The 20135-nt window shown below is 44.9% G+C and overlaps 1 protein-coding gene across 3 annotated transcripts in view; it reads right to left on the bottom strand.

Annotated features, from left to right (window-relative positions):
• sema6a (sema domain, transmembrane domain (TM), and cytoplasmic domain, (semaphorin) 6A) overlaps positions 1 to 19251 on the bottom strand; it is an 81780-nt gene extending 62529 nt beyond the window's left edge. For all 3 annotated transcript variants that reach the window (XM_018758391.2, XM_018758394.2, XM_018758392.2), the window contains exon 1: positions 18714 to 19251. The gene's annotated coding sequence lies outside the window, so the exon portion shown is untranslated. The remainder of the gene's footprint in view (positions 1 to 18713) is intronic.
• Between the last annotated feature and the right edge of the window lie 884 nt (positions 19252 to 20135).

The raw sequence follows: 20135 nt of genomic DNA, 5'->3' as shown, positions 1-20135 counted from the left end.
GGTACAGGCTGGGAGGATCGATTGGGCTGTAATTAATCAGTACGAATTTGAGAGTCCGAACTGGATGGAAGACCGCCGGCTTCATTCCGAAGGCACGGAGCAATCTTGTGAATGGCTCTCTGCTTTTGAAACAGAATTCTCTGTGTACCCTTTTGCACATTAGTCTCAGTTACGCAAATTGCAGCTGCTATTCTGGGAGAGCTCGTTCTCCTTGTAGGTCTTCTCCCGTGTGTCAACCTCAATGGACATCTTCATCCAGGATATCCTTCAGACCTCACGGTAGACATTCGATAACCGATGTGTGAGCTCACACGGATATTCACACGCTAAAGCATACAGAAGTGCGGATGGTCAGATAGCTCCACCAAGATCGCTCCTTGTCTTGTGGTGAAGCTGAGGTCTGTCGGAGGTACAGCATTGTCAGTGAAAGAGAGTTTTCAAAAAGGAGGCAGATTTGAACTTGAAATCATAGCCTGCCCTGCTACTCATGACCAGGTATTGTTATGCCTGATCTGTCAGTAGAGCTGAAACAAGGCATTCCAGAGCTACTATGTGGCGAGAAGCTGAAGAAAACAAACCGTGGAAAGGCTCACTTCCATTTCAAAATGGTGAGCGATGACCCCTGAGCTTGATGCAGATCACTGAGCAGAAACGCTCTTCACTGTCACCAGGCAGCTTTAGACTGTCTATGAAAGGGCTGCCGACTGCCTTCACGGTCCAGCTCCACCCGATGTCATTCTTATAAACACATTTCTTCAATGTGTTTGAGCAGCTGAAGGGAAAAAAACTGAAGTAAACTACACTGTCATCTTTGGTCCACTGAAAACCTTGCTTTACTGAAATCTAACACGTATCAACATATCCCAGCGTTACAGCAGAGCAGCATAACAGATGTGCATTAGGCACAACAGGAGTGGACAGCAAATGGGCATCCTGCATAATTCTGAAATCTTAGCTCCTACTGGGTCCAGCCCGTATGGCACCCATACTTAATGAAAACATGTCAAGTTCTTGCTATGGTTGCTTTTGCCACAGATCATTCAGTCGCCTATTAGAAAGAAAGAAAAATGCCGTTTAAGGAAAAAACATTTAGACCCATTAGTTAAATTAAAATTCAATAACCACCGAAGCAGCTCCCCTTAATCTCAGAAAATAAAATAACAAATTCACTAGTCATAAATGTCACGCTAAGGCGCTATCAGGTCTGGAGAAAATCAATGTGCAGAAAAATGACGTACCAAGCCATCTTTAAGCATAAAGAACACGATGATCCAGTGTCACCCATTTAATCACTTGAAGGAGACACGCTGTCTGGAATTTAAAGTGCAGTTCCAATGCACGTTTCTCCCAAGCAACTTTTTTGCTGCTATTTCATTGCTCAAGTTTACGCTCTTTCCAGGGGAAAGTCACCGGGTTGTATCTATCCTCGCAACGATCCGTCTCAGTGTCTTTATGGTGGCATTTAATCCAAAGAGGAATGCACCTTCAGGCCTTCCGTGCCTCCGCCCGTCCCCTGGTTTCCGAAGGGACCCTTATTTCCAGAGGTGTCAGGTACTGATTAATGTTTGGGCTCGTAACAGTGCACCAAGTTCGCCGCGCCCTCGAAACAGACGTTATCGTGCTAGGTTGCCCGCTAGCCCAAACAACAGAAAAGCTCTCGATTTCCCCGCCACTGCAGAGGCTCTCGCTATCTGTTTCTTCCGGGGCATCTTACCCCTGCTCTGCAAGGATACGTCTTGGTGAGAGAGGTGCAGACTAGGATATGCAGAACTCTACTTCCAGTTTAGTCTGTAGGGCCGATAAAAGCAGGCAAGGACGGAATCCGGAAGCACAGATCAAGGCCAGCTGAGCCTGGAAACACTGGCGCAAAAACAAGAGGATACGATACGCCTGGCAAAACCAACCAGTGGTCCGCTCCGTGCATCTCTGACATACGGAAAAATAACCAGATCCGTTTTGCCTGGTGAGCCTCTCTGCGGAGCATCGGTTATGCCTTCATCTGACGTCGTCTGAAGCCATCACACCGAATTCTGCACTTAATTCAAACTCAAAACACAAATTATATTTAAAAAAAACTTGGCTTTTAATTCAGAAGAAAAAATGTGACCCTGTTCTGACAAGACCCCAGTTCCACGTTAAAAGTTTATTGCACAACTGAAATCCCAGTAGGGAGAACATGTGTTAATGTAGAGTAACCACAAAGGGACAGGCGCTGATACTGCGGTCATAACATCATCATTCCACGTATCTTAACAAGTCAACATGTCGCTGACATTCGGTTTACAAGATGTGTGAAGTACCGAAAGTATAAAGTAACGCGCTGACTTTGACAAACATTAACGCTTTCCATGATGTGTTATTGTGCAAAGTTTTTAAAGTAAAACATTACACTTAGAGAAAAGCAATCTTCCGTAAACGGTCTACTGGTTCAAAATGTTTAGCATCCCAAGAGCTGTTTTTTTTTGTATATACAGTATATTTTGTTCTTGACGATGAGAGGAAACCATCGTTGCCTCTTTCTCTCTGCCAGTCTGTACAGGAGGACAATGGGTTTTACATTAACTAGGGATGTCGGGGGGCCACGCTGTGTGGCCATAATGAAGGCCGTTCTTCCCCTTTCTCCGCTCCCCTGGCCCCTTTCTGTACAGCGTCAATTAAGCTACCTAAATGCTAAACGCTGTCACATTCCATACAGGAGCGTACAATGAATGACCACTTTCATTAAAACAACTCGGTTTGAAAAACAAGCTCAGAGGCGATTACCATATGAAAACTTGAGAATAATTTATAACCCTGACAGATCTCCGCTGTGCCCGAAACTGTCCGTGCTATAGCGGCTACGGGTGGTGTTATCTGGAAGAGGGCACAATGGGGACTTGTGTGCCCGCACTTTGAGGGACAGGGGTGCGGCACTGTCTTGGGGGGGTGGGCTCGGGACTGTGGGTAGCCTGCCTGCTGGCTAACCGTGTCAGGCCTCTCTCCCGGCCCCCGGCGGACACTGGAGTCGAGTGTTCGCCGTCCGGGGCTCGGTTCATAAGGGTGCCGGGTACGAGGGCAGCTTTTGTGCCTTAACACTGCCACCGCCATTCAAGGCCAAATCAGCTGAAACCCAAGACAGGAAGCTCTTCTTTGCTCCGGCCATAACATAGGCCTGCTTTCTTAGGCCTATTCATTTACGCTATTCTGGCACCGAAAGAGAGGATCGACTCATTGCGAAAAGCTCTGCATGTTCTGCCTTCAGCAAGGTATTTAGTTGATCCAGTCAAAGACCATCGGAAACAGCATGGAGTGTAGAAGCTGGACCAGTAAATACGTCATAGGAGAAGTGCTGATAAAATGGTAATGATTTATTTGCTTTCACCGCAATTAATATTAAACCTATATCCAACTCAGAGAGTGGTATGTCAAGCTGTAAACTTTGCAATGAGACACTTTGGTTATTAGGTTATTTGTTAAAAAAAGTTAACCACAAACTACGAGAATGAGAATGCCCCACTGCCAATGATGCAGTAAACTGCATTTATTCTTCTGATGGTAATCAAGCCCATCTGACATTTGACCCATCATGACATCAGAAGCCACATCCAAAGGATGGTGAGGCCTGTCGGACATCTGACACAAAAATGTGCAACTATGTGATACTCGGCTCAGTCATCTAAGTGATGGGAAATCTGACCCAGCGCATATGTCATTCCGCCACCCGATCCAGCAGATATCTACCCTATCAGGGAACCCACACTCATCAAACATCTGACTCACACTGATCCAGGAAGCTCTCAAATGCAGTTTTTTTCCATCAGTTCCTTGATAGGGTCGTGAAGTACTTCAACGTCATCTGCTTAATGAATCAATTTTTATTTATGTACAAAAAAGAAAGTTTCCAAATGTGTTGCTCTGATGCCGAGGAGAAGATTTGGACCATAAGGGGCAAAATTTCTTATTGAATCATCTTATTTGAATTTAGAAGTAGTCCTTCCAGGTTAGGGCAAGCAGTCTTTGGTTATCAAATGGGTCATCTGATCAACCCATCAACACTTGATTCAATCAGAATTAAAACTGATTTGTAATGGTCTTGAATTTAGCTGATGCCTTTAGCAAATTACATGTTAACTTTGGCAATTCTCTGTCTTTCTGATAGGTTGAATGGCAAAGTCTAGCCACTTTTCTCCATACCAGTCCATTGAGTAACATGCCTGCTGTTGAATATCATTTTCAATGACAATAGCACGAGCCTTTCTTTGCATCTGAAAAGTTTCTGTTTGTTTCTAAAGGAAAAGGTAATTAGGACTACACGACCGTTAACATCAAAACATAACAGCAGATTAATAGCAAACTTCAGCCTTTAACTCATAATTATTGACCATTAATGGCTCCATTTTCTGCATACCTTTATTTCCCTGCTCTGAAGCTCACAGGGGTGGGGGAAAGGAAGCGACAGGGTACAAATGCTGGGTGAAGGAAATATTAATGTTACATGTCACTGGGTATTATATCAGTGTCCATTCAATATCCTGCGGAGGTGTAATACAATGCAGCCTGAGCAGTGTGAATAAATAGCTAATATCAGGGGCTATAAAGGGCCCAGGAATGTACCGTGCATATTTGCGTCCAGAATCAATACTTTCTTAAGCTTCAGTCCATTTCAGCGCAGTAGATGGGCGGCTTGTTGTCCTTTCTGGAGGACCAGCTTATGTGGCATTCAAGATGGCCATAGCACAGGCCAGCACTCAAAATGTTTGAAAGTCAACAAATTACGTTCCCTGGGCAATAGGCACAGGTTGTAAAAAAGGTGATACACAAAACCTTATCAAGTTGAATTTTAAAAAATTACAAGTCAAAAAACAAATTCAATGGCCTTAAGCTACACGTCTGACAGCTGTCATCATATGGACTTTGGATCAAACCCAGTGACCTCCTGGGAAAACAGGAAGTCTGTGCCAGCCTCACGTGTTGCATGAGCCAGTTTTGTGGGTGACACAGGTATGTAGAAGAGCGGTACCAGTCAGAGGGTTACACAGTAATTACCACCTCATTGGCCACAGGAAGCAGCAATGAGCAGCTTCATTAGAACGGGAGCGGAGGCGGACAGAAAAGCCCAGGGTGCTCAGGTAATTGACCTCAAGCTGACTCTCCCTCCACCTATCAGAACGACCCCCTGAGATGCGAGTGAAAGCTTTGAAGGTGGGCAGGGATGTGGAGGGTGCAGCCGCCCTTGAAAACAGCTCAATGAACACTTTGTAGTTTTAATGTTCTAATGCAGCAAAGATGCTCTTGCAAAATAGTACAAAAGAGACAATGTTAATGAGAGGAGGCATATTACGATGGGAAAGATTACAGTAAGTGGAATGAAGGGGTGACTTTGGAGGGTACTCCACGCCGCACGTAACTTCTGCTCGCGATCTCTGTCTCTGCCTTTGCGGATGACGTTCTCGCTCCCGGTTGGAAAAACCCCGCGCGCTCCTCTCGGTAGCTGTCACCGCTAGCCTTGAGCCATGAAAAATGTGGGACACGTTGAAACAGGAAAACTTACATCCTCCCTCACACGGTATAGAGTAACTAATGGACATCGAAAATGAGAACATAATCTCTTTCGGTTCACGTCTGAGCGTCTCGATGTTCTGTCAGACACCAGGGCTGGAAGGACAAGGCAGTTGTCTCATTAACCAGGCTGTGTGGAACAACGGTAAGTGCTCTGTGGCGCCAACGCAGGTGTGGAAACCACCAGCGTTATCAGTCGTGCTGGTGCAGACCTTGTTTGTTAAAGATAGCGGGAACGTCAGCCCTGCGTCACACGTGTGAGGGAATGGAGGGAACGGTAGGACGAGAGGGAGGCCGACGAATGAGCGCTCACCATGAGGTCAAGAGGAGACTAAATCCACGCAGCCATGAGGTACATGGAGACCAGAACCAGGCACTAAGAAGTTTCAGTGGCAGCGGAGGAGGTTTGTGGTCCTATGTAGGTCACATGCAGAACAGTAACAGTGTGTCTGGATATTGTTTCTCTACGTCCAACCCCCACCTATCCAGTTACTCCGCACAAACTCGCATAAACTATCAGGCTCCTGAACGTAACTTCAGATGGCTGCCTAACCCAATGCTGACCGTCATTTTTCCTAATCAGAGGAACGACTGAGTGAATGTCTTTAGGAAAACTGCATGTTTGTATAATGACCACGGAAAGGCCGTGGCAGGCTCGGTCTGAAATGTGCGCAATGCGTTGAGCGTCGACTACTTGCCGCTGGTAGTATATCGCAAAGGCACTAAAAACACTTCAAATATGTCATATCAAAAATAGGAAAAACACACCAAAAAAATTCATATTCATTCTCTTTTGTTCACTGCAAGACATGTTCTGTTTGTTACAGAGCACAATAACTCAACCCTTATCAAATACAATAAAGGAAAAAATTCCCCACAATACACTGATAACAGGAAATGATTTGTTAGGTTCAATTTTGGAAGGATATATGGGCAAATACACAGAGCTGGACCAGTGTTCCCAGATCATTTGAACCCCTGATGGAATCCAAGCAACTAGCAAACTCATAAAACGGTTCAAGAGCAGACCCCGTGGCCAGGAAAATATTTATGACCACGCTTGATGCATCCCATGAACACAGAGAACCGGGACTTCACCTCCCCAAACAGAGACCTTTGACTCTAAAGAAACACCCACATATTACACAGACAGAGGCATCAGAGGCCTGGACTCATTAAAATATAAATAATGCCCTCAGACAACGACTTTTCTGCATACTGTTTTTAAAGACCATTTGCATGTTACTTGTCCTTCCGAAAATGCCTTTGCAGGCTATGTAATCTGGCCTCTGAGCCTGTGCCCGGGAACAGTGCAGCAGATCCTAATGTTATTTCCAGCTGAACATCACATTTAATCACATGCACAGACAAAGGCACATTAGGCACCCTGGCAGCCTCGCCTTTTGGCATCCCAGGCAGCTACATGCAAATGTAAATACGGCGGTGGCCTTCACATACATATGCCCTATTGAAGAATGCAGGGGGAGCTCCACCGCCCTGACTCAGAGGCACGGCGGAGGACAACGGAGCTGACAGCCACCCAAGGCCTAGTAAACATGCCATGCGTGAACATGTGATAAACAGGACCGGCATCATTGGAAAAATGTACCACCTGCCGCTGGTGATACAAGGTCAGAAAATCCCATTGAAAAGTTCACCCCATCCTAGTAGGAGAAATCTAAGAAATGCTAAAACTCATTTCCACTCATTTGACACATACGGTATGTATTTTTTTTGTATGGTCCCACAGCAAAGGCAACAGCTGCGGGTGGAACCCCACACATGAAACATCAAATGCAGTGAATCAGCCTTGGGAGTCTTTCAACTTGCCGTTCCTCCACCCAGTTGGCGAAACATGACCAGAGTGCCATTCTACACCCCCGATCCACGACCCACCACCAACCACACCCCACCCCACCCACCCCACCTAACCCCAGCCACTCGCTACATCCTTCCTACCGCAGTGTGTTGCACGGAGCCAAAAGTACGCCGTTGAGTGGGGAACACAGGGGGCCTTGTGGTTGTGCCGGAGTCGGCGTGCACGCGATGCCACATGGCAGCAATTTAACTCATTATCCGTACAATAAACGTATACAAAGTGGCATGATTGTTGCCTTTTTTATTAACCTGATCTGTAAGGAGGGAAAAAAAACAAAGGCCCCTTCACATGTGGTTCCTGACTTTTGAAAGTAACTGGGTTGTGACCCAATAACTGCTCCAGCGCAAATGTCTATAATCTTCTTGTCGAGCGATTATTAATCTTTAAATGGTAACAGATGAGGTGCTTTATGAGGAAAGCTTTCTTCTATGAGTCCGTCTTTTTTTTTTTTTTGCATTTTATTTCAAGAAGAAATAACATGTGTTCCGGGGTGTTCAAAAGTATCTCAGTGGAAAAGAAGAGCCATAGCAATAAGACAAGTAGGATTACAAGATGGTTTCTTCACTAAATCCCTGCAAGTTTTTTTGCTTTTTTTTTAAATGCACCGGACCATGGACCACAAGATAGGAAAGAACTTGAAAGGAAACACCTTGGAGATAAATCAGCTAAAGCCTACCAGGACAGATGAGACACCTCTAAAGCCCCTTCGGCTGCGGTTCATTTTCAGTGTGTATAGTTCAAGAAATGGGAGCCCAACAACACGACTCCTCTCCGTGTCGAAACCTCCGTTTGTCTTGCACCTGGAAAAGCTGGAATCATGCCGTCATCCGGACCTGAGATCATATCGCTTTCAGAGGGGGCAGCGAGCAAAATGTGCACATCAGCAGATCCAAGCACTCTATTGGCTTTATGAATCCACGGTAAGACTTCTTTCTCTAGACAAAGGTCACTCCAAGAGGAGGAGCAAACTGTGGCGTGGGTATCATCAGGGCTTGGATTTCAGCCTGGAGCCCTTCACAATGGCAAGGTTCTTTATTCTCCACATCACTGCACAAAGGGGCCCTTTGGGCTGAAGAAGAAGCCCAACAAGATTAGAGAATCGTTCTTTTCGCTGTAGTCACCCGGCTTGGGAAAAACAATTTCATTCTAAGTTTACTGCGGAGAGGTCATATGGACAGATGGCTGTGTTTGATGACGACAAAATGTTTGTGGACACTGCGAGTGAGGCAATACATCAAGGAAGGCCCTGGAAACCCTTGGAAGCAGAAGGCTGTGTCCACACCGCATATTTCACCCTAAATTACGAGGAGATGATAATAAACGGTCGAATGTGAAGCCTTTTCGGGTTAGCGTAAAAAATACAGCGAACGTCGCAAAACCATGAGCACATATGTTGTCAGCCACCAGTTTCTTAAGTCTTGCAAATGAATTACCCCAAATGCTCTTTGGGCCAAGAGACATGGAACATTCAGCGGGAGCAGCGTTCAGCTGGTGAGCCGAATCCGTTAGGCTGAGATAAAGCAGGGCCTTTCAGCCCAGAGATTAAAACGATAACGAACAACGAAATGACAGCAAATTTCCAAAACAAGCATGATCTTGAAGTCCAACTGGCCAAATTGCCAGCCCCATAGAAGCCATTTTTGTATTTTGTGTTCTTTATTCTTTTCAGTTCATTCTTTATACATGAGCAAAGACTAGCCGGGATTCTTGTCTGATTTATGTTGCCTAGTATGTCAACTGCTCCATAAATTCCTCTTTGGGGTTGCAGGATGAGTCTCTTTTTCCATTTTCTCTGCAGTTTTTTCTTCCAATTTTTGTGCTGGATGCTATAAAATCCAAATGGGGGGGTGATAGTGTCCCCCCTGAGCAGACTTTTACTTGCCTGGCCACTAGGCGTGCAGGCCCACAACTGGGCCTCTCTCCAGGCACCCCGAAAATACCCCAGCTCTTGAAACTATGGTAACCGCATAAGAAAGTAGCCTCCATGATTAATAGATGAGAAACACGGCGGCAGTCTCTGTGGGCCCAGGAAGGGGACAGAGTGATGCAGCGCAGCACAGAAACCGGGAAGTAAGGGGTGCCTCCAACGCGGCACGCAACACATTGTACCCAACACGCAACACGCACCCCCACAACACTGCATCACGTAATGCCCACAGGATGCATAAAAAACAGCCCACTGCCACTGTCACTAAACCATCCTTCATGCATACCTCCAAGCAGTCTTTTATTCTTTGTATGTATAATACATACGTATGTTCGCGTACGCACACACACCGGGACGTTTTTTGCCATTTTATTGCTGAATCAGAATTTTATTTCATTCTTGAATTCCTTGCATGCCATGTTCTGAGATCCCTCAAGTTCCTAGTTCAGGTCCAGAATTTAAATGCTGAAACTGAGCGGAGACACTTGGAAGGTGAAGCCATGCAGAAGTGCTCAAGTGTGCTGAACATCACAAAAATCACATGATCTCAGGTGCAGGTGACAGTCTGCCACATGGACACATTTTTTACATCCCTTCCCACCCCCAGGGACACATGCACAGGTTTCCCAGAGCTGGTGTTTCATTTCCTTGCCCAAGCCCATGTGCTCAGAATTGGTTACCTCATTCCTCACTGTATTAGTGCCTTTTCGGTTCAGATGCGCTTGTGCGCTCTGCCAGACCGTACAGTGATTGCAAGCAGAGGACCAAAGGAACAAATGGGTGCAAAAAGTCATCTGATTTCAAACTCTCTCAGTAATGTACACAGGAGCTCGAGAGTTGCTTAGTGACTTCATTTTCCTTAAAATCAATACAGCGCTAATTAAAGCTTTAGGTAACATTTAAACATTCAACATTAGCAAGTCCGTCTATAGCTGTGCACCAAGCCAATTATTGATTGAAGTATATCACTGCTAATAAAGTATTAATCACTGTTTCCTTCTCACTTTGCCAGCATTCTATTAAGTGTTACCTTTAACCCATAAAAAGGAAAATAAATAACGAGAAATAGATTAATGATTCGAATTAGGTTGGGATGGTGGTTTAGAAGGCAGGCACGGTGCCTCGCAGCTTCTGGCCTGTGGGGTTGAACAAGAGCCCAGATCTGTGTGTAGTTTGCATGTTTTTCTCTCGTTTTTGTGGGTTTCCTCCAGGTTCTCCAGTGGTTCGGGCAAAACGGCCACGTGGAAGTGCCCTTGGAGTGTGCGCGAGAGCTCTATCCATGACTTATACACTGCAGATCCAGATCACTGCAACCCCGCTTGGACATTCAGTTTGTAAAAATGGGTGGATGACTCAAATTAAGAGTCTAGTTGGACATATTAATCAAAACTTCATTTAGACCCCCAGTAAAACCCATTAGCTGTTGATGCTTCACATTCTTGTTTTTTCCCCAAAAATGGGATATCATGGAAAGACTCTAATAAAACTAGGGCTTATTTTACAGCTGTCTTGTAGTATATTATCTTCCAGTAACACCACCAAAAGGGATAACTGGTAGATTTTAAAGACACGAGTTTGATCATTTTGGAAGTTGAACCAGTAGCCTTCTTGCAAATGAACTTGAAGTTTTGTGCACTGCATGGAGGATTAGCAGAGACACCATACCCCTCACCTACACAAATGACAGTTTCTTGTGCCACATAATCATTTACCTTTACATTTACCAGATGCTTTTCTCCAAAGCGACATAGAAAGGGAGAAAAATACAAAGAGTGCATTACACCATCATAAGAGGAAACATGTTGCAGGGATGCTGTTCTGTTTATTTTGTGCCATTTTTCTCCACCTTCTTCAAGGAAGTCTTCTAAATTTGCTTGGAACGGGCACTCTTTTGTATGGGCTTCACACAGCTCACAGATTAACAAAGTTCCCATCTATGCAGGTGGATACTTAAAGTAATGCATAGTTTAAGTGCCTTTGTCAGTGGAGAGCTGTGGTTTTCCCCCCTTGGGATCAGAGCCCACTACGCTCTGGCTCCTGTAGCACGCTGCTTCTTGCTGATGAAGAAGGCTTTGCTCAGGTGTCTGCTCAGCACACTGCGATCGCTCCTCTAATAAAATATTAAGAGCTCCACTTGCAGACCTTCTGTTTTTAGAATTGTACGACCGGAGGCGGCGCTTACGGAAAAAGGAGACTTTGGATCCGCGTGCGTGTGGACTTCGTAAAGGGTTCCGATGGACACCCACTCTCTGTGCACAGTATATTTGCTCCCCTATACTTTTTTATATTTATGTTGCATTGCTTCCATCTGTTTCTGCCGTGGACAACCTGTTTATGCAGCACAATTTATATTGATGCTACCGAACCACTGAAATGCAGGAATGTACGGATATACCATCTACTTTAAAGCACAAGATTTTCATCTGAAGGGATATCATTCAAGTTTTCTGGAGCACAAAGTTGGCTCTGAACAAGGAAAAAAAAGACTAGATGAGTCAAACTCATCCTACTTTAATGTTTGCCACAGTTAAATATCTGCTAGACGGTGACAAAAATAACTGCAATTGTCTCAGAATATGAAAAGGAAGAGCTTGCGACTGCTATTCCGCGCACGATTAACAAGAACGACCAGACGTGAGCTTTGAACAGAAAAACAGGGGCAGCGCAATGATGAAATGCTCAAGTCCCCCGTCATTACGCCCATCCTGCTTCTCTCCCCCTTGTTTTGTCTCTGCCGTCTGCGTTTCGAATTAACCCCGTTACACGCACACACGCCTTTCCTTCCCAGTGCCGGCGGGAAAGTCCTCCAGACCCGAGGGATATTACCAGCAACCTCTTTAAGACGTGCGTCCTGCATGGGGCATACAGGGAAGATGTTCGCACCAGGACACAGAACGCGGGGCGAAGTCACCGTGCCTTGAGAAACACAAAAGGTGTCGGTTCACTGAGGTGCAGCACTCGTTTTCCTTGTGGCATTCGGGGGCGAGGGAGACCGGATCCGCTAACGCACGGCTACCCTGGAACATACGCTTCTCATCCGCGCCGCTCCTCCCTCGCTGTGAAGTAGGCCCGCTCGGTTGCACCCGCCGATCGATGCTCTCCATCCTTTACAGGTTGTTAAATTGTGTGACTTGAAGCGTGCCTCCGGTGGAGCGAATTTATCAGACAGCTCAACAGCAGGGTAAACTCAGCAGCCCCAGCCACGCGTGCAGCTTACTCTGAGGCAAGCCGTCTCTGTAAGATGTGTGCACGTGGCATCTTCGGCACGGAGCCTGATGGCTCCCATTCCTGCTCGCCGGCCTGAGCGTGCAATAACTAACTGGAAGTAAGGAGGTTTTGCATAAAACACCGAACACTTTCAGATGCATGTCGGGGAACAGAGTACTCATAAAGCATAGACAGGCTATGCCAATACAGCTCTCTGCAAGATGGGGTTATTAAAGGACTCCCTTGTTCCCAAACTTGGTTCAGCAGTCTACCTCAAGGCTCTCCTTCCATTGATTCCCTGGGGCTGTTGAATTATTTAGAGTAAAATATTTAATTAAATGGGCCTACCAGCTGATAGCCACAGTGCAGCAATCAATAAATAAAAAGCAGGGCCATGTCAATGGATGCTCGTGACAGTTAGTTAACAACCGGTAGCATGTATAGAGAGACAAAACAAGCACGGGGTGTCATAAAGGAAGAGCACAGGGAAGCCATGTAATACGCCAGTGCTGAGGGAAGCAGAGATGCTTCGTTGTTCTACACCTGACTCAGGAAGAGGCCAAATGGAACACGTGGGAAACATCGCTGCTGAGACACACAGGGGAACCAACCCCACTTCCATGCTCCACTGTCTTATTGCCTAAATGTGTCATTCATCTCTTGTTAATCATTGGCAGGAGTTAGCAGTGATTAACAAACATTTCCACATGGAGAGAAGGAAAAATCTCATTTTTGCTCTATTAATTCAGATATAGATGTATCAGTTTGAATTCTGCAGTTATTAATTCAGAAGGGGAAAATTCAGTGCAGAAATACTCAGCATCTGTCTGCGTTTGTTAAAAACTGGCAAAAAAAAAAAGTGAAACCACTGTGAATTATCTGTTTCACTTGTCACTGACAACTCAATGGCACTATTTTGTCATGTGAAAGATAATTAGTTTGGTTTGTGCGATGTTGCTAAACAAAGCCAGTGAAACAGACATTCAGGGCATTTCTGAAACTTCGAAGAGTTGAGTAAGATCTTGACAGCAAGACAGAAGGGCAAAAGCCTTCAGGAAGCCACGGCAATTTTGTTGCTGTATATTACATGCCTGTCAGCCACACTAAGATGATTAAAACAGTTGCTAATAGGAAGGATAACACATTAATGTGTATAATAAATGTATTTCCAGTAACCGCATGGAATTTCGTAACCACAAACATGCCAATAAATATATGCTCACCAATTTATATATATATAAAAAAAGGCAACATCTTGATGACTAAGAACCAAATCATTTAAAAAAAAAAAAAAAAAAACGTATGTAGGGATTTATGTAATCCTCTTCCAGTTAATAGATTACAACAAAAATAATAGAGAAAACAGTGACTTCTATAAAATCCGATTCATATTTCCAAAAATAAGAAGCTCAATGTAAGAGCAATTTTAGAGAAAATTTAATTTGAAAAACATATTTTACACAGATGACTCCTGCTCTTTCAACTTCAGTATTTTTCAAGTCTTTGCACGCAATTTGGTTGCATGATGATTAAGGCACTGATTTAGTGGGTTAATATTTAAACATATGTCAACGACACCCTGCCACATGTCCGCCAATTAAGGGTATGTGTTTAAAGTACCGTTTTTCCTCTCCCATGTGGAGAACATGAATTACTATGTGCTTTGGTAGACAGTTTGTGATTTGCATCGTAGCAGAACTTGTGTTTATAGCAAATATAATTTTTGCCTATTTTCATGTTTTTTGTTTCATACGTACACAGCGGATTACATTTTTACATTAGTAGACATTCATGGCTGTTCACTGATTTTCTGCTAGCCTTGGCTCTCACAGACGATACATAGATTTACCTGTTACCCAGAATGCAATGCTACAAATTTTTGAAGGGCGGTGTACGAGGGCAGCGCATAAAGTCAGCTTTCCACATTGATCTGGCAAAAAAAAATGGTGAATTTACTAAGGCCATTAAGAGGAAATTTAGTGCTGTAATCTATGACTGTGTGCCTGTACACTCAGAAGATATTCATTATCATGGTTGCATCGTACGGCACATTTAAATTAGCACTGTACGTTGTGCCGTGAAATTTGACACCATTTGTGAAATATGGATGAACTATGCCTTCATACATTATGGATTTTAACCCAATGCACTTCCAAAACCTCAGTTTGACCAACCTCTGTCATCTTGCACATCAGTCATGAGATGAGGCACGGAGAAATGATTGCCAACAGCAGAAGGATGGAGCCGGTAATGACTGTTCAGTCATCCATGTGGCCACTGAAATGAGAGCGCAGACCCTCCTCTGTCCCCCTTGGGAGATTAAGAGCAAATGTGCCATATTGTATTTTAGACATCAGCCAGATCTGGACGGCTGGTTATTCAGTGGTTAAGACACTGGACTTGAGAGTAGGGTCAGGGTCACACTCCAGTGTATTACTGTAAAGCTGCGCTGCATTTTCTCATTCAGTACACCACTCTCTTCCATGGTCCAACAGAAGGACCCACAGGTGTAAAACTGTAGCCACTTGATTGTTTTGTAAAGGAAAGTTCCTTTTGTATACAACAAGGCACTTTGAGAAATACACTGTCAGGGAAATGCGAGTGAAATACTAACGACTACAAGAAATATCTGCCATGGGTACCCTTTCACCTCGGTTCTTCATTCGCAGGAAGTTTGTTTATCGGGCTCAAGACAAACGAAGCAAAGCTCCGCTACGCGATGTCTCTTACCCCGTGTTTACAAATGAAAAAGTTAGACAACGCAAATAAAAGTTGTGTCGTGTGACTAACTGAATGGCGCAGCAGTGATTTCCGTTCTAATGATAACAGCAGCGCTGCGGATATTTCAAACATCGCAATGAACTTGTTATCGGATTAATCCATTTCAGACGTGTGTAAACTCATTTAGAAATCCGTGGCGGCTCCATTGAGGCGCGCGCCGCTCAGCGGAACGCCGGTGGCCCTCCGTTTCGCGCCGCACGCGCTCGAGACCGACACGGTGCGGTCCCGCGCGCCACTCGCTCGCTCACTATGTTGCGCTTTAGCTCCTCGCCGTCTTGTGACCAAGAACGGGGGGGGGGACGTAGCGCGCGCACGGGCACGGCGACCCGCGACGCTCCGAGTGGGTTTGCGCGCGCCCTGATCGATTTCTTTCGCGCGCTGATAATGTCCTGTGCTCTATTTTGAAGAACTCTTTAGATGTTGACTTTCCCAGCGCTAAGTGTTTGCTTTTGAAAGCTTTTTTGGTTGAAACACTTCCTGACATTTAGCCCTTCTTAGTGACAGTTTTTTTTAAAGATACCGGTAATTATTAACTTATTGAGTAATTTTTACTGGAGCAAACTCAGAGCAATACCTAGTATCTCAAAGGTGGGATTCGAACCTGTGATTTCTGTACCCCAAGAAGGAAGCCTTATGCACCACACTACCCGCCACGCCTCTGAGTTGTAATAATTCTTTAATACATATAATAACGTACTTGTAATCATGCTCACTTTAGATGTTCGCACACTTTAATTAAATACAACGTGTGTGTCTTTATTCCTTCCTTTTTATTACTTTTTTCTCAAAGGTTTATTTGCTTCTCTCCATAACCTACACTATCTCATCGTTTATTATCTAGTGTTCCAGTTGTACCTAATACCCAGGCTACACAATAGTAATACACACCTAATACACAACCTGTTGTTATTTTTTCTAAAATATAAGGGTGGTTGGATTATTTTTGTGTTATTAATGATTTGTTCAGCAGTTTCTGTGTAACCTTTAACTGAGTGATCGCATTCAATATAGATGTAGCCTTTATAACGAAAAAATACAAGGACTTTTAAATATATTATTTGCATAGTAATTCATTTTTACAAAGATAGTGTTAGAATAAGCAACATGTTTTCAGAACAAGGGAAAGAACCATTCATTTCAATAAAAATGAGATTAATAGAACTGCTACTGTAAATACATTTTGCATGGTGTAAAACCACAACAAAAATATTTCATACAAGGCTGTCACATTTCCACTGGAAAAACTGCCGAAGATAACCAGCTCACACAGGGAAAATACCCTTATTAACGGAGTCTGTAGATTAACAAAAGAAATCCTCTAAATTATATCCTTTCAGACCACATCCACAGACAATGTGCAAGTGAGCCAACTGTGTTGGAACTGAGGGCTGGTGTGGCCCTAGGCGGAGGCCGCTAGCCGTTGCCACGGAAGCTTGTTCAGATGCGGTGTCAACAGTGGAAATGTCTCCACCATACAGCACTGGACACAGCTCCAGCATTTAAGCTACCAGTGCAGCGAAACAGAAGCACAGGGTAAACACACTTGGTGCAAGAGGCTGTATTGTTGAGTTTGGTCCCCTTCCCATGACACCTCCCACTAGAAGGGCCTGCCCTCGGGGCCTCTGTGAAGATGCTTAGGGAGACCACATACATGAATGCCGCTCATTGGTTCCCAACCCCCACTTCCGTGAGTGACAGCCGTCGCTGTGTGGGTTTGATGTGCTAGAAGGCTGATGCCCCCCAGGATTTCTTAATCAATGTGTTATTTTTAATAACTGGTGTCTGGGTAAGTAGACATCACGTTCAAACATCCTGTCCGTCCATCCCTCCATGTGTGAGGGCGTGGGTAGTTCTAAAAAAGGTAGGGCTATGATTACGATGTACAGGATTCAGATCCTTTATAAAGAAATAATAATCATCATCATTATTATTATATAAACTTGTTTGTTTCCAAGAATCTGGGATTTTTTTGCTTTTATGATCCAACTTGCACCATTCATCGTGAAAAAGCCAGCGGGATGTGCTTTCCACTTAAATCACTCTGGCCAAAGACTTCAGCATGTGTGCGTGTGTATGTGTGTGGATGGGTGGGTGTGTGTTTCAGGGTGAATTATCTTGGGCATCTTGTTTATTTCTTGGTGTACAGTTACCGAGTCCAGTAGCAAAGCAGCCAAATCATATAATTAAAACCTCTCAGTCTTGGAATAGGCAACATATCTTTGGGAAAAAAGGCATGAGAATGGCTTTAGGACTGATAGGTTATCTAATAGTCTACATGTCTGGGAGAATTTACAGCGTTTAAAAATTAAATGGGTCTGCAAACGACTTAAAACTGCACTGCTGTTCCGCATGCTCTGAAAGACAGCTTATTACACTGCCCAAGCGCATGTCTCATTTCGCACAGCAAGTGTACAGAACTCCTTTAAAAATTAGGCATCATAAATCATCAAGGTTCCAGTTATATTTTAATAGCAGCGCCATGAATAAAACTGAGAATTTAATATGTACATAGGTATATGCACACACAAGAGAGCTCACAAGGAGGGTCTGATGTCTATGTCACACATGCAGTTATAAAAATGTTTCAGAATTATGTCAATACTGTTATAGTCAGAGCATCTCCAGTAAGGCACCATTAAGGCACCAGTAAGAAAAGCATCAGCCACCAGTTATGCTCCCTCCCATTCATGTCTCACCCGCTACTACTTTTTCATTCTCACGAAGACACAAGAAAGATTTATTAATTCCTCTCCTCTGGGGTCTATTCTACAGTCCGAGTCTGCACTTTTTTTTTTTTTTTTTTTTGGATTTACAGAATGAAACGATCGGACACGTTTTAAGTGCCCTCAACTTGCGATTTAATGCACGTTGAGAGCTGCACGTAAATGTGATTGAACACCATAAAAGCATCGAAACGCACGGTCGAAATCAACCACATGATGGGACCAACTATAATACAGTAGCCTAATACCGCACATAGACACACAGGTAAGTGACAAGGAAAGACAAAGCAACGTATAATGATTACATATAATATATATCACATTTTGTCGTTGCCAAAAATGTCATTCGAATTTTACTCCCGAAGTTGCACAAGTCCTGAAGTGTATGCGTATGTATGTAAATCGTATGTATGTATATATATATATATATATATGCATAGTGTACCTGTTCACAAGGAGAGTTTGTTTCCACCGAGAATTTATTTGTAACTTTCAAAGAAAACTGTCCGTCGCTGCTACACAGGAGTTGGTTATTGATACCGCACGTGTTACTACTCACTGTTGACTTAATCACAGCATCATGTATCGCCACGAAACAAAGAGTCTTCGGAGCGCATGCAGCAGAGTGAGTTCGGAAGAAGAGAGATCCATACTGTACCTTGCGCTCCTCAATGGCCGGAGGAGCGGCGGACTAAGTGTCCATTGTCCTGTCAGTAATCCATGTGAGATCTGCGCTCGTCTCAGTCAGTGTTTCACTCTCAACACCGGCTACTGATCTACTTCTAAAAAGCTCGGAAAACAAAAACATGCGGAGTTCTTTCTCTCGCTTCTGGAATTTTTTTTTTTTTCTCACGCGCACCAGGCAGCAGCCGCGTGCCGTGCCTTGCGCACACTTTTTGTTCTCCGAACGCGAGAATGATGATGATGATGATCCACTTGGAAATATGATCCAGCCCGCCGCGCTGCTCTTTTTAAAATCCTCTAAGGCGGACAAACGAGCGGCAAAAGCAGAGAGAGAGCGAACAAACAGCCCGAGCTGAACCGACGGGTTCCGAACGCACCGAGAGCGCAGCGTCCCGAACCCCTGTCGGTCCACCGAAGCTGCTCGTCATCCTCTTTGGAGGTGAACCTTCTTACCGGAGCGCGGGCGCGAGCGGGAGCGCGAGCCCAGCTGTCACCCGCCGCCCGGAGGGGAGGAGCGAAGACCGAGACTGGAGCGCCGCGCGCTGGATCGGATCTTTTGTTTCCGCGAGCTGGTAGTGGGGGGCTACGAGTGCGTGTGGGCAGCGCTCACGTTTTCCACCCCGCTCCTCTGCCGTACGAATAAAAAGAACCACGGGAAAGGCTTTTTACTTTGCAAGTTGCAGTGGATCGCGTGGTCGTTTGGACGACTTCATAAATCCGCGTGTGCGTCTAATACGAATTTAATAATGAAATAATTCACTGCACTCCGCGCGCGCACACCACCAGCACAGACACACACACAAAGCAAGGCGTGTGTGCCGTACAGTTTCGTGGTGGTGGAGTGCACGGAGCAGTAGGACGCGAAAGCAGCGGGGGTGTGTTGCTGTTACTCTGCGCTGAAACGCACTGAGCAGCAGGAGCGCGTTCGGTCCCGCTTCGACTGTCCTTTGTCCACCTTCCTTTTCCTCCATGGAGGGACGGACACCGTGTGACACGGCGTGTCACCGGCACCGTCCCCCCGGTACAGGGCTGGGTACCGCCGCGCCAAACTTACTGCTGCTGCTGCCCTTCTCCTCGCCACATAATTAATTCTGTCAGTTCTGCTGAAACCGGTGTGAGGAGCATCTTTCAAGGCTTTTCTGTTTCACTACATTCATTTACGATCGTGTGTCCTGTTCATAAACAGAGCTGTCCCCGGCTGTGTGTGTGTGTGTGTGTGTGTGTGTGTGTGTGTGTGTGTGTGTGTGTTTCCCCGAGTTTACGAGCACTCAGGGTCTATTTATTCCTCTCTAAAATCCTGCTTGGCTACTCCTATGTTCCACAATTTAAGTTTTTTACTTTCCTCAAATAAACACTCCCTCGTTTCTTTTCTTTGGGCCGAATCTGGATGCTGCGT

Source organism: Scleropages formosus, chromosome 17, assembly GCF_900964775.1.
Source record: "Scleropages formosus chromosome 17, fSclFor1.1, whole genome shotgun sequence".
Lineage (NCBI taxonomy): Eukaryota > Metazoa > Chordata > Actinopteri > Osteoglossiformes > Osteoglossidae > Scleropages > Scleropages formosus.
This window is presented reverse-complemented; position numbering and strand designations above follow the sequence as displayed.